Source organism: Schistocerca gregaria, chromosome X, assembly GCF_023897955.1.
Source record: "Schistocerca gregaria isolate iqSchGreg1 chromosome X, iqSchGreg1.2, whole genome shotgun sequence".
Classification (NCBI taxonomy): Eukaryota; Metazoa; Arthropoda; class Insecta; order Orthoptera; family Acrididae; genus Schistocerca; species Schistocerca gregaria.
The window spans coordinates 120,578,501-120,594,798 of record NC_064931.1 but is presented as its reverse complement, the minus strand read 5'-3'; positions in this window follow the sequence as shown (position 1 = coordinate 120,594,798).

The following is a 16,298-nucleotide window of genomic DNA, read 5'->3' as shown; positions in this document are numbered from 1 at the left end:
TCTTGGCTACCTTCATGTTGCTGCTAGCTCGTATCTCAAGCTGGCATTTAAATTAATACGTGTCACCAACCAACAATGGACGTTGTTTGCTACAGATGACTGGGTTAACAATACATTCAGCCGTTATTAACACATTTGTTTTTCATAATACACAGGTCTTATCATTATTTAATACTATAGAATTTAGATTTTCCATTTTTAGTAACTCAGTTTAATAATCCTTTCTAGCTTCTAAAATTATAGCGAAGAACATAAATTACGCAAAAGGTGATGCAATAATGTTTGCCGACAATCAATATTTTCTGAGAGGGAACGTAATGCACGTGACAGCAGTGTGCAGGAGTGACTTGCTTCTTTAGCAAAAAAGTGTTACTCCTTTAGTTACAACTGATGAAGTACATAGAAATGGAGCTCTCCACAGTTACTGAAAGAGTATATTACTACAGAAGTAATTACTAAAGTAGACCAGACTAAAGGAGTAAGAGGTATTACTAGAGTAATTTATAATAGCTGATACTCGCACCCTAAGACAAAAAAGTGAAAAAGTCCGCACCACGAAGGAATTGTCCGAACGGGACAGAAATAAAAATGGTTCAAATTGCTCTGAGCACTATGGGACATAAATTCTGAGGCCATCTGTCCCCTAGAACTTAGAACTACTTAAGACTAACTAACATAAGGACATCACACACATCCATGCCCGAGGCAGGGTTCAAACCTGCGACCGTAACGGGCCTAGAACCGCTCAGCCACCACGGCCGGCGGACAGAAATCGGTAGACGCTGTCTACAGATACATGTTGTTGTTGTTGTGGTCTTCAGTCCTGGGACTGGTTTGATGCAGCTCTCCATGCTGCTCTATCCTGTGCAAGCTTCTTCATCTCCCAGTGCCTACTGCAGCATACATCCTTCTGAAGCTGTTTAGTGTATTCATCTCTAGGTGTCCCTCTACGATTTTTACCCTCCCCGCTGCCCTCCAATATTAAATTGGTGATCCCTCTATGTCTCAGGACATGTCCTACCACCCGATCCCTTCTTCTAGTCAAGTTGTGAAACAAGCTCCTCTTCTCCCTAATTCTATTCAATACCTCCTCATTAGTTATGCGATCTACCGATCTAATATTCAGCATTCTTCTGTAGCACCACATTTCGAAAGATTCTATTCTCTTCTTGTCCAAACTATTTATTGTTCATGTTTCACTTCCATACATGGCTACACTCCATAGAAATACTTTCGGAAAAGACTTCCTGACACTCAAATCTATACTCGATGTTAACAAATTTCTCTTCTTCAGAAACGCTTTCCTTGCCATTGCCAGTCTACATTTTATATCCTCTCTACTTCGACCATCATCAGTTATTTTGCCCCACAAATAGCAAAACTCCTTTACTACTTTAAGTGTCTCATTTCCGAATCTAATTCCCTAAGCATCACCCGACTTAATTCGACTACATTCCATTATCCTCGTTTTGCTTTTGTTGATGTTCATCTTATACCCACTATTCAAGACACGGTCCATTCCGTTCCACTGCTCTTCGAAGTCCTTTGCTGTCTCTGTCGGCGAACCTCAAAGTTTTTATTTCTTCTCCATGGATTTTAATTCCTACTCCGAACTTTTCTTTTGTTTCCTTTATTGCTTTGTCAATATACAGATTGAATAACATCGGGGATAGGCTACAACCCTGTCTCACTCCCTTCCCAACCACAGCTTCCCTTTCATACCCCTCGACTCTTATAACTGCCATCTGGTTTCTGTACAAATTGTAAATAGCCTTTCGCTCCCTGTATTTTACCCCTGCCACCTTCAGAATTTCAAAGAGAGTATTCCAATCAACATTGTCGAAAGCTTTCTCTAAGTCTACAAAAGCTAGAAACGTAGGTTTGTCTTTCCTTAATCTTTCTTCTAAGATAAGTCGTAGGGTCAGTTTTCCCTCACGTGTTCCAACATTTCCACGGAATCCAAATTGATCTTCCCCCAGGTTGGCTTCTATCAGTTTTTCCATTCGTCTCTAAAGAATTCGCATTAGTAGAAACGCACCCTCTCGAAACCTGGACAGCAAGCTACACTGCGATGCAGAGTGCCTCCCTTGCAGAGTCTGCCACTTGAGTTTGATAACATCTCCGTAACGCTTACCAAATAAGCCTGTGACGAAACGTGCCGTTCTTCTTTGGATATTCTCTATCTCCTCTGTCAACCCGACCTGGTACAGATCCCACACTGATGAGCAACACTCAAGTATAGGTCGAACGAGTCTTTTGTAAGCCACCTCCTTTGTTGATGGACTACATTTTCTAAGGACTCTCCCAGTGAATATTAACCTGGCACCCGCCTTACCAACAATTAATTTTATATGATCATTCGACTTCAAATAGTTCCATACGCATACTCCCAGATATTTTACAGAAGTGACTGCTACCAGTGTTTGTTCCGCTATCATGAAATCATATAATAAAGGATCCTTCTTTCTATGTATTCGCAATACATTACACTTGTCTATGTTAAGGGTCAGTTGCCACTCCCTGCACCAAGTGCCTATCCGCTGCAGATCTTCCTGCACTTCGCTACAATTTTCTAACATTCCAACTTCTCTGTATATTATAGCATCATCTGCGAAAAGCCGCATGGTACTTCCGACACTATCTACTGGGTCATTTGTATATATTGTGAAAAGCAATGGTCGCCGGCCGCGGTGGTCTCGCGGTTCTAGGCGCGCAGTCCGGAACCGTGCGACTGCTACGGTCGCAGGTTCGAATCCTGCCTCGGGCATGGATGTGTGTGATGTCCTTAGGTTAGTTAGGTTTAAGTAGTTCTAAGTTCTAGGGGACTGATGACCACAGCAGTTGAGTCCCATAGTGCTCAGAGCCATTTGAACCAAAAGCAATGGACCCATAACACTCCCCTGTGACACGCCAGAGATTACTTTAACATCTGTAGACGTCTCTCCACTGACAGCAACATGCTGTGTTCTGTTTGCTAAAAATTCTTCAATCCAGCCACACAGCTGGTCTTATATTCCGTAGGCTCTTACTTTGTTTATCAGGCGACATTGCGGAACTGTATCGAAAGCCTTCCGGAAGCCAAGGAAAATGGCATGTACATGGGAGCGTGTATGTAATATTTTCTGGGTCTCATGAACAAATAAAGCGAGTTGGGTTTCACTCGATCGCTGTTTCGGGGATCCATGTTGATTCCTATAGAGCCGATTCTGGGATTCCAGAAATGGCATGATACGCGAGCAAAAAACATGTTCTAAAATTCTACAACAGATCGATGTCAGAGGTATAGGCCTATAGTTTTGCGCATCAGCTTGACGACCTTTCTTGAAAAGTGGAACTACCTGTGCTCTTTTCCAATGAAAGTGAGGTCTTCGAAAGTGTTCTTTAAGTTTTGGGAACAGATGAAATTCGGATGGGGCAAGTCGGGACTGTGTGGAGGACGATCGAAGACAGTGAACCCAAGACGTCGGATTGCTGCAGTTGTCGCAGCGCTCGTTTGTGGTCTAGCATTGCCATGCTGCCGGAGAGGGCGCTCCAAATATCAGGACGAATTCTTCGAGTTCGAAACTCGATTACAGCATGCTGCTTCTCACACACCGACATTGTTACGCTGCACACCGCCTGTTCCGCGCTATCATTCCTGTAGCTGCAGAGGGCTGCAAGATGCAGACATGAAGAATAGAGATGTAGAACGTTAATAACGTTTGTTTTATTAAAAAAACTTCAAGAGTTCTCACATAAAAATTTTGGAGGCATTACTTTTCAGCACGCTCTCATAGTATACTGTGTTAGTTGTAGTGTTAGGCAAGGGCAGATTCTTGTGAAAATCTATATATATGGCTTCTTTAACCATGCTGTATCGGCTTTCCTTGATAGGTTTATTCTTCCTCTTATAAAACGTGGTGGCTTGTAATGTGTGAAAATTGTTTCAAGTTTTCAAGTTCTTCTATTGAGTCTAAGCACTTTTTTATTTTTGCTAGTTCACTGCACTTTTTTTTTATTTCCAGGAATTTCACTTTGGCTGTATGTTCGTCACCATATGTATCTGTGCATGACAGCCAAATTAAATATTGAGGTTCGTATTAGAAATGTCTCGGCGTGATTTATAAGACGCCTTAATTTTTAAATAAAACGAGCGTTTTGCTAATAGCTAGTTCCTGAGGGAGGTGTACTTTAGTTGCATCATTTAACTCATAATGACCACTTCTATTCACAAAGGAAGCGATATACTGTTTAACCACTTGATTTCCAGTGCTTGTCCCCTTTTTTTCCTCTGTTATAAATAGGGGCATTCCCGGTTGTTCGGAGAACAAAAGTGATGTGACCAAATATTGGATTTTATTTTTTAGCACGCCGTGCACTGCCAAAAGGTCTTACGACAAACGCTAGATGCTTTCACTCTTTCCCCTATTCATCCTCAAACTCTGTACCTGGAGGCTGTATTCTTAAAACTTGCTTCACAGTCACCATTCATACACTCTTGGAAATTGAAATAAGAACACCGTGAATTCATTGTCCTAGGAAGGGGAAACTTTATTGACACATTCCTGGGGTCAGATACATCACATGATCACACTGACAGAACCACAGGCACATAGACACAGGCAACAGAGCATGCACAATGTCGGCACTAGTACAGTGTATATCCACCTTTCGCAGCAATGCAGGTTGCTATTCTCCCATGGAGACGATCGTAGAGATGCTGGATGTAGTCCTGTGGAATGGCTTGCCATGCCATTTCCACCTGGCGCCTCAGTTGGACCAGCGTTCGTGCTGGACGTGCAGATCGCGTGAGACGCCGCTTAATCCAATCCCAAACATGCTCAATGGGGGACAGATCCGGAGATCTTGCTGTCCAGGGTAGTCGACTTACACCTTCTAGAGCACGATGGGTGGCACGGGATACATGCGGACGTGCATTGTCCTGTTGGAACAGCAAGTTCCCTTGCCGGTCTAGGAATGGTAGAACGATGGGTTCGATGACGGTTTGGATGTACCGTGCACTATTCAGTGTCCCCTCGACGATCACCAGAGGTGTACGGCCAGTGTAGGAGATCGCTCCCCACACCATGATGCCGGGTGTTGGCCCTGTGTGCCTCGGTCGTATGGAGTCCTGATTGTGACGCTCACCTGCACGGCGCCAAACACGCATACGACCATTATTGGCACCAAGGCAGAAGCGACTCTCATCGCTGAAGACGACACCTCTCGATTCGTCCCTCCATTCACGCCTGTCGCGACACCACTGGAGGCGGGCTGCACGATGTTGGGGCGTGAGCGGAAGACGGCCTAACGGTGTGCGGGACCGTAGCCCAGCTTCATGGAGACGGTTGCGAATGGTCCTCGCCGATACCCCAGGAGCAACAGTGTCCCTAATTTGCTGGGAAGTGGCGGTGCGGTCCCCTGCGGCAATGCGTAGGATCCTACGGTCTTGGCGTGCATCCGTGCGTCGCTGCGGTCCGGTCCCAGGTCGACGGGCACGTGCACCTTCCGCCGACCACTGGCGACAACATCGATGTACTGTGGAGACCTCACGCACCACGTGTTGAGCAATTCGGCGGTACGTCCACCCGGCCTCCCGCATGCCCACTACACGCCCTCGCTCAAAGTCCGTCAACTGCACATACGGTTCACGTCCACGATGTCGCTCTGTGGTCAGCACATCGCTCTCCCGGCTATGTATATGTCAGTTTCCGAGACCGGAGCCGCTACTTCTCAATCAAGTAGCTCCTCAGTTTGGCTCACAAGGGCTGAGTGCACCCCGCTTGCCAACAGCGCTCGGCAGACCGGATGATCACCCATCCGAGTGCTAGCCCAGCCCGACAGCACTTAGGTGATCGGAAGGGAAACGGCGTTACCACTGCGGTAAGGTAAATAAAAAAAAGTTATTAAGAACAGAAATTGCAGACGAAACAGTTATTTTCTTCCTCAGCATTGGAAATTGTTCACGAGCCCGATCACCTGCTGAAGTCGAAACGTCTAGTTTTGCTCAGTTTTTTTGAGCAAGTCCAATATTTCCACAAGTCGTTTTCTGCTTCTTCATCTTCTTTAAAGCTTGGCTTTCTTGGTTCTTCCCCATAAAAGGCTTTCATTTTGGGCTTTATCTCGTTCTTTCTGTTGTTTCCTGCTTTTTCTTGAGCTTCCATATAATTTTTGTTTGGAGAGGAGGTAACAATTACTAATTTACCCTTTTTCCTATTGGTCTGATGTAATTTACAAAGTCCCAGGAACATCTACCAATTCTTCTTGTAGTTCTGGAAATTTTTCGTTTATAGAAAATTGCACAACTTTGTTTTTGAGCACGTTGGCTTGAGGGCCGTCAGCTTCAAATGTCTCAACTACTGATACTTCCTCTTGTGATGCTTTGCCTTGTGGTTCTCCGTTTTTCTTCAAGTTGCAGGGCAAAACTGGATTGGCCCGGTTTTGCCCCATAGTGCAAGAATGAACAAAACATGGAGTTGTAAACTTAGCATTTACATTTCTGTTCATCATATAACAACTGAAATGCCGGGACTCTGGAAAACATGCTTCATCGAATTAATTACTTGCCTATTTCACATTAGGTAATGTTCCTCTTCAAAGCACTGCTCCAAGAAGCTCCACCATCGGAGAAAATTTCAACAAAAACCTTAAGAAAATCTAGGAGGGAAAGGAACAACTTTCCCTACATTATATTACTAAAAGGCCACGAAATATTAGTGACTGCAGTATGCCCACACATATAATAAGCTGTGACGTAGCGGATTATTCGTCTAAGTTCGAGTCCTCATCTACGACCAGAAGTATAATACAAACAAGTGTGTGCGTGTTTGTGCGTGTGCGTGCGTGTGTGTGTGTGTGTGTGTGTGTGTGTGTGTGTGTGTGACAGAGAGAGAGAGAGAGAGAGAGAGAGAGAGAGAGAGATTATCATACCTCTCCTTGCTCTACGAACATCTACTTCGCAATTTATGATGACTAGTTTTGAAACATGCGGTGCTAAGATAGTTCAAATACTGTGCAGATTACGATTTTGATATAGTGTGCAGATGTCGCTAACATAAAGACGAAAACGCCGTAGCAGTGAGGCTGTATGACCAATCTAGCACACCCATTGCAAATATATTACTTCTAAAGCTGACAGAATTACCTCCATTATCATTGATTTTGTTTTACTTTTCAGTAGCGATACCATCGCCAAAGATATCTTTCCTTTACAGCTAGCTGACTGCGCCAAGTTTTCAGCGTTTCACTATGAAACCGACAATTAAACATCTCGTGTCGAAAGGAACGGTGCAGCGCCAGTAAGCGAGCTTACGTTCCACTGCGGACCCTCAAATCACACAGTAGAGTTAACATCTCTGAGATGCGATGTCCAACACTAGCACAGGCGGCTACCAATTGTTTCAACACGTCGGCATAGCTCACTGAGTTACAAGAAGAATAAGGAAGAAGGCCTGCCATGGATGATTATAGTGTAATAGAAGCAGCTCTCGCTCTGCTGCGTTTTGTAATAAAAATGTGGCTCCTATTAAAAATACTACACAATGTATACCAGTTTCTTATGGAGCCTGGGCCTAGAAGAAACAGAAGGTGACAGGTACGTAATAAAAATTGCATGAGCTGACGCACTGCTGCATAATTAGAAAATGCTGAAGGCTTTAGCAAATTTGGCTCATCAAAAATGATGATCGATATGAGAGTTCGTTCCATTATGCTACAGTTTGGGTTTTCCTCGTCACTTACAGATCTGACAATGAAAAATTTGCTGATAATTCAGTCGAAATGATTAACTGAAATCTCTATTGCATCTATATATTCATTCGACATTTACGGTCAGCAACTTCAACGCCACTCCCAGTACTGATGAAAATTTGTATCTAGCGCCATCTCCCAAATGTACAGTTCAAGTTCCTGGTAATTATTACGAAATTTTATGTATAGGAATGCCCCCTGCATAACGCTCTAGTGTTTAGGTTACAGTGTGAAATCATTATTACAGCGTATTTATCGCATTTAATATACTTCTTATTCATATAGAAATTAGAAATTTAGAAAATACACATCTCTTTGGAGGTTTTTCCAGTCTTCCTTTTAAATCTGTATTTGTCGTGTGTTAATTGTCTTTGACACAGAAATAAGGATGAATTTCACCAAATTATTATTTACTCTTGTAATTTCAGTGTGGTAGTGTTTTTATTTTTTTGTGACTCGTCGTTCTCCATCCGTGAAGGTGAAATGATTTTGAGATTTTACAACAAATGATTGTGGTTACACTTGCTGTTAGTAAGCAACCATATATACATTTCTTCCAACTGGTACTGTATTGATATGACCGCCTGTGTGTCCAGGTAGGGTTCGATCCCGTTTTGTGAAGATACCGAAATTCTTTTCCTTGGTGGAGAAGAGTGTTCAGCTGCCATTCCTGCCCCCACCCCACTCTGCTTGATACACCAATGCTCTCCTCCCCAGCGAAAACAGTTGCATCAATTATAGGACAACAAATTTCCACAGCCTATTTTATTTCCTCCTTTTGTCTGTCCATGTGTACAATAAGTGGCCATCTTTAGCACACAAAATTATCTTGGTAAGCTTGTTCACTGCTCTACTGTATTACCTTGACAGATGTCACCTCGTAAGATAAAGGTTATGTTTTAGACAGACACTGCAGCCTTACTAATATACAGCAGATGTAGTTATGTGCTGGCTTGTGTCAGTGTTTCTCCATTAGTGGAACTTTTAACAACAATAATTTGCAGTCATTCACTTGTGGAGAAGATGCAACAATCCCACGTCTTGCTAGAAAGCAGAGTTTAGTACTGCTGATATCTACCAGAAGAATGGCAGTACCATACTGGAGATGAATCAATGTTAATACTTCAAGAAATCACAGAGACAATAAACTAGTTTTCTGTACCCATTTGATCAGAGGAAGCAGGAAATGTTAGGTAGACCTTAACATCCCAGATTGCAGATGATGTTCAAGAGCCTCTGATTGGGCAAGATTTGGAAGGGTAATTGTCACTGTACAATACAAAGGAATCATCTTAGTATATGTCTTAGGTGATGTAGGGAATCCTCTGAAAATTTAAATCACTATGGCTGGAGAGGGATTTTAAATCAACTCTTCTCAAATGCCGGTTGTATATGTTACTAACTCTGTAACTGTGCTTGTGTATGCCTTATGAGATCATAGCTATAAGTATTGTTTAGCTACCAGTATTTGTTCAGAACAATTTTTGATAGTCCTTTGTATTATCTTTTACCAAGTTTATTTCTAAAGTCTTCCCTTTTCCTCATGTAACTTGAAAAGTAGAGAAATGTTTATCATAGTATTACCCACAGATCACTGTCATCTTAATGTTTTAACTCTAGCTGTTCCAAGGTTCTGCAATATTTACATGTCATTTACCAATTCATTCAGAAGTTTGCTCAGCTGTATATGACTGTCCAGCCACATCACACACCGTGAGCCAGGAAATGGTCTGTTTCCACCAAAACAAGTATCCATGCAGGCAGTCTGATGTCATCCTCTCATCACAGACAGTCAAAATGGCAAGCATTGTTGCAGATATCCTCAGTGTCATAACAAAGAGATGTGCATGCAATGACAACACTGTACATAAGAGTGTAAGCACATGGCTCTACATGGCTCTGCATACAACATTATGATAGATGTTTCTGTGTGTGAAGACTCAGAGGAGACTTTCCCAGACTGCATTCATCATCACATGGACTCAGAAACTTGTGTGATGGTAGTGGATGCCATTAGGCACAAACATGAACACCTCTGGTTCCTGTAGCTGGTAATTTTGACAGCAGTCATTAAATTTTTGACTTGTTTAGACTTGTGAGTGTGCCCTATTTTTGATGCTTCAGTGGCATTATTTTTCAACAAAGTAAAACAAAAGTGCATATTGCCCATTCTACCTCAAAATGTAAGGTGGTTGACTGTTGCCATGGCCAGGATATTCCCTTAGATTTCTCACCCATTAAAAACATCTGGTTACCAGTTGCCAAGAGCTTGGCATGACACCACTTACCAGCCACTACAGTTAATGAATTGTAATACAGACCTGAAGCTGCATGGATCAGCATACCCTTACCTGTCATCCAGGATCAGTTCAACCTGATGCCCTGCCACATTAGAAACACTGTAGCTGTGAGATGTAGCAGCTCTGTGTAATAAATTGTGACCCTGTATTCCTCCAAAATACCAAGAAATTTAATCAAGTGTTCTTTGTAGGCCTACTGTGTTTACTGCATACACACAGTAAGCATACCCGCCAGCAGCATAATTTAAGCTCTTAACAGCCCTATATTAGCAACTGCTACAGTATTTGCATGGAGCTGAAGCTGCATGGAACAAGATACTCACATCTGTCATCCAGCATTATTTCAAATTGATATCCAGCCACATTAGAAAAGATGTAGGTGTGAGATGTAGCAGCTCATTGCAATAACTTGTGACATCATGTTAAGATGCATCTTATATGTAACCATTCCTATGAAATGCTGAGCAGGACATCAAGGTAAATAATCAAAATTCGCTTTTGTGTATAAAATTTTATTTGGTGGTATTTTCATTTGGGATACTTCCTGAAGTAAAAATAATTTTATCCTACTGATTCATGTGTCATTACAGCTATAAGGAGAGGAATAAACTATTTCAATATTTTGCTCATTTTTTAAATTTTGTTTGTAGTATTACATTTACAGTACAAGCATGAATACCTGTTAGTGTCCAACGACTGTGGGAACTGTTTCACTAAGGAGTCTAAAAGATTAGAAGAATTTTTACCTCTACCAGGTATAAATGTCAATGGGAGCTAATCTCGCTGAAATATGTAAATTACTTGATGAATTTGTGATAATATAAAATAGAATGATAACAGAGACTCAACTGTAGTTAAAGCAGGTGGGAAATTTTAGTTTTTTGGTGGGTACCGGTAAAATACTATCAATATGTAATGTAGATTACTTACACTTGTGCATCATACCCTAGAATATTGTTGAAGTGTGTGTGCCATAACAAATAGGACTAAGAAGGAATTATGCATAGAAAGGGAAACAACACCAATTGTCACTGATTTGTTTGACTCAAGGGAGAGTATCACAGAAATGTTGAAAAACCTGGAAGACTCTTGATGACAGATGTCAACTATCTCCCTAAAACCTAGCTTCAAATTGTACAAAAACTGTGATAAACATAGGAACATACCTCATCCCACTATCTATCTCACTGATAGGGACTGAAAACATAAGATTACAATAATGACAATGCACACAGGGTATTTAGGCAGTCATTCTTGCTGTGCTCTATACATAAATTTATTGTGGCTCTAATATTTTTACATGTGTTTCATAACAGTTGGTACAGTGTGAAAGTGGACATAAACATAGATGCGGAACTCACTTTTTTGAAAACGAAAGAACTTTATATTGGTTCATCAGATGCAGTTATCCTTGTGGCACCATGATTTAATTGCCTGTCAGATAAGGAATTCCCTTGTGAAATACTGGATCTGCTTCTTAGTTAGGCCAGCTTCTGCCATCTGATAATGGCTATATGTTTTATAATGTTGGGACTTTGAATCAGTTGTTGCTCATGCTTTAATCATGGTACTATTCAATATGAAGAATGCCGATGTGCTAACGTCTGCGCTGTCATAAGAAAATATTACTCTCACTTTTCCTAAGTGAGATGGATGAAATGACTGTAGCACATTTTCAGATCTTTCACATAAGACTTACATGTGAAAAATTTGAAACCTAGTGAAATCCATTTGGCTGTGATCTGCTTTGAGCAATGATGTAAGTTAACAGAATTATACTGTGATTATATGTCATGTAGCATTTAATCGTATATGTATTCTTTACGTACATTTCACATGGCAATGAAAATTTTACAGCACTTCTTAAGGCACAGCAGTAGCTTTCATCATGCTCACACATCACTGCATAAGTTACTGAAGTTTCTTCTTTATTAATTCTCACAACCAGTCTATCAATTGTTAGACAATTTGTATGTATTACTCTCACATTTTATGACAATTATATGGCAATTAATAACTGGTTTTGTGTATGGTATCTAACCACTTGATGCCATTTTTCACTAAATGTATATGGAATGAAGTACAGTTTTTATAAAGAAAAGTAGGAAAGCATATATAAAATAATAATGAATTTCACAATAAAAACAAATATCAGAGGTGTGCACCATGAGCAATAGAATACCTTTTGACACGCAAACTCAAAATTAAGTCGCTGTTTAATGTATTTTTGTATGATTTTGATATCTACTTTCTTCCAATAAGTGCTTTATAATTAAATATTTAAATACACCAATTTGTATTCCTAGTACACCATAGTTCTAGTCTTTAATTTATGATATGCTGAATGTTATCTTCTTTCAGTAATTCTGTAAAACTGTATACTGTGTTTGTCAGTAGTATTTTAATAGAAAAGGATAATTCGTTACAGTTTTCATTTATAACTTATATATCCAGTGACTATGAAATGAGCAACATTAATTATACATCAGTTTTGTTTTTGTTATGGTCTTCAGTCCTGAGACTGGTTTGATGCAGCTCTCCAAGCTACTCTATCCTGTGCAGGCAGCTTCATCTCCGAGTACGTACTGCAGTCCACATCCTTCTGAATCTGCTTAGTGTATTCATCTCTAGGTGTCCCTCTATGATTTGTACCATCCACACTGCCCCCAATACTAAATGGGTGATCTCTTGATGCCTCAGAACATGTCCTACTAACCTATCCCTTCTTCTACTCAAGTTGTGCCACAAATTCCTCTTCTCTCCAATTCTATTCAATACCTCCTCATTAGTTATGTGATCTACCCATCTAATCTTCAGCATTCTTCTGTAGCACCACATTTCGAAAGATTCGATTCTCTTCTTGTCCAAACTAATTACCATCCATTTTTCACATCCATACATGGCTACGCTCCATACAAATACTTTCAGGAACGACTTCCTGACCCTTAAATCTATACTCAATGTTAACAAATTTCTGTTCTTCGCAAACGCTTTCCTTGCCATTGCCAGTCTACATTTTATATCCTCTCTACTTTGACCATCATGTTATTTTGCTCCCCAAATAGTAAAACTCCTTTACTACTTTAAGTGTCTTATTTCCTAATCTAATTCCCTCAGCATCACCCAATTTAATTTGACTACATTCCATCATCCATGTTTAGCTTTTGTAGATGTTAATCTAATACCCTACTTTCAAGCCACTGCCTATTCTGTTCAACTGCTCTTCCAAGTCCTTTACCGTCTCTGACAGAATCACAATGTCATCGGCAAAACTCAAAGTTTTTATTTCTTCTCCATGGATTTTGATACCTACTCCAAATTGTTCTTTTGTTTCCTTTGCTATTTGCTCAATATACAGATTGAATAACATTGGGGAGAGGCTACAACCCTGTCTCACTCCCTTCCCATCCACTGCTTCCCTTTCATGCTCCTCGACTCTTATAACTGCCATCTGGTTTCTGTACAAATTGTAAACAGCATTTCGTTTCCTGTATTTTACCTCTGCCACCTTCAGAATTTGAAAGTGAGTATTCCAGTCAACATTGCCAAAAGCTTTCTCTAACTCTACAAATGCCAGAAATGTAGGTTTGCCTTTTCTTAATCTAGCTTCTAAGATAGGTCGTAGGGTCTGTATTGCCTCGCATGTTCCAATATTTCTACGGAATCCAAACTGATCTTCCCCGAGGTCGGCTTCTACCAGTTTTTTCATTCATCTGTAAAGAGTTCACATTAGTATTTTGCAGCTGTGACTTATTAAACTGATATTTTGGTAATTTTCACATCTGTCAACACCTGCTTTCTTTGGGATTGGAATTATTATATTCTTCTTGAAGTCTGAGGATATTTCGCCTGTCTCATACATTTTGCTCGCCAGATGGTAGAGTTTTGTCAGGACTGGTTCTCCCAAGGCTGTCAGTAGCTGTAATGCAATGTTGTCTACTCCCAGGCCCTTGTTTCGACATAGGTCCTTCAGTGCTCTGTCAAGCTCTTCACGCAGTATGATATCTCCCATTTCATCTTCATCTACATTCTCTTCCATTTCCATAATATTGTCCTCAATACATCGCCCTTGTATAGACCCTCTATATACTCCTTCCACCTTTCTGCTTTCCCTTCTTTGCTTAGAACTGGGTTTCCATCTGAGCTCTTGATATTCATGCAAGTAGTTCTCTTTTCTCCAAAGGTCTCTTTAATTTTCCTGTACGCAGTATCTGTCTTATTCCTAGTAAGATAAGCCTCTACATCCTTACATTTGTCCTCTAGCCATTCCTGCTTAGCCATTTTGCAATTCCTTTTGATCTTATTTTTGAGACTCTTGTATCCCTGTTCGCCTGCTTCATTTACTGCATTTTTATATTTTCTTCTTTCAGCAATTAAATTCAATATTTCTATTAGCCTTCGTCTTTTTACCTACTTGATCCTCTGCTGCCTTTGCTACTTCATCCCTCAAATCTACACATTCTTCTTCTACGGTATTTCTCTCCGCCATTCTTGTCAATTGTTCCCTTATGTTCTCCCTAAAACTCTCTACAACCTGTGCTTTAGTCAGTTTATCCAGGTCCCATTTCCTTAATTTCCCACCTTTTTGCAGTTTGTTCAGTTTTAATCTACAGTTCATGACCAATAGATTGTGGTAAGGAGTCCACATCTGCCCCTGGAAATGTCTTACAGTTAAAAATCTGGTTCCTAAATCTGTGTCTTACTATTATATAGTCTATCTGAAACCTGTCAGTGTCTCCAGGCTTCTTCCATTTATACAATCTTCTTTTATGATTCTTGAACCAAGTGTTAGTTATGATTAAGTTCAAAATTCTACAAGGCGGCTTCCTCCTTCATTTCTCTCCCCCAATCAATATTTACCTACTATGTTTCCTTCTCTTCCTTTTCCTGCTATCGAATTCCAGTCACCCATGACTATTAAATTTTCGCCTCCCTTCACTATCTGAATAATCTCTTTTATCTCATCATACATTTCTTCAATTTCTTCGTCATCTGCAGAGCTAGTTGGCGTATAAACTTGTACTACTGTAGTAGGTACGGGCTTTGTGTCTATCTTGGCCACAATAATGCTTTCACTATGCTGTTTGTAGTTGCTTACCTGCACTCCTATTTTTTTTATTCATAATTAAACCTTTTCCTGCATTACCCCTGTTTGATTTTGTATTTATTCACCTGACCAAAAGTCTTGTTCCTCCTGCCACTCAACTTTGCTAATTCCCACTATATCTAACTTTAACCTATCCATTTCCCTTTTTAAATTATCTAACCTACCTGCCTGATTAAGGGATCTGACATTCCTTGTTCCGATCCGTAGAATGCCACCTTTTTTTCTCCTGATAATGACGTCCCCTTATGTAGTCCCCACCAGAGATCTAAATAGGGGACTATTTTACCTCCAGAATATTTTACCCAAGAGGATGCCATCATCATTTAACCATACCGTAAAGCAGCATGCCCTTGTGAAAAATTACAGCTGTAGTTTCCCCTTGCTTCAGCCGTTTGCAGTATGAGCACAGCAAAGCCGTTTTGGTTAGTGTTACAAGGCCAGATCATTCAATCATTCTGACTGTTTCCCCTGCAACTACTGGAAAGGCGCTGCCCCTCTTCAGGAACCACATGTTTGTCTGATCAGTTCTGATGAGAACAAGCCTGTCACTGAACTGTTCACAGTACCTCACTGTCCTACCTTCCACTTCATAATTTATCCTCTTCGCATTATATATCCACTTGACATGGCTGGAAGCCTGAGAAATCTTTACTAGTTACTGCCCTTGCCTTTAATTTCACCGATGGCTGTTTTGATTTTTGCAAATGTTGTATGACATTTCTTTTTCGATTTTTTCACATGTTTCCTACAGCCATTCTCCTTGTCTTCCATGCACTTCCTATTTATTTAATTCCTTCTGTCTTTCACCAAACATTTTTTTACTTCTTTTGTTGATCAACTGAAGTGTTTCTTTTTTTACCCTAGGTTTCTACCCACTTACCTCCCTTGTACAAATGTTTGTTCTTTTTAGACTCACCCACTTATCTTTAACTGAATTACCTACTCTGGTATTTCTTATTGCAGAATCTACATCTATATCAAACTTCAAACGCGTCTCATCATTTCTCACCACTTCAGTATCCCATTTCCACTCAGAATGAGTCCTGATTAATCTCTTAACTTCTACCTACTCTCCATCAGTTTTATAGTTCTTTAAAGCTATTTCTTATAAGTATATAATATTAAGACAGTGTAAAAATTATTGGGTGCTATGACACAACTGA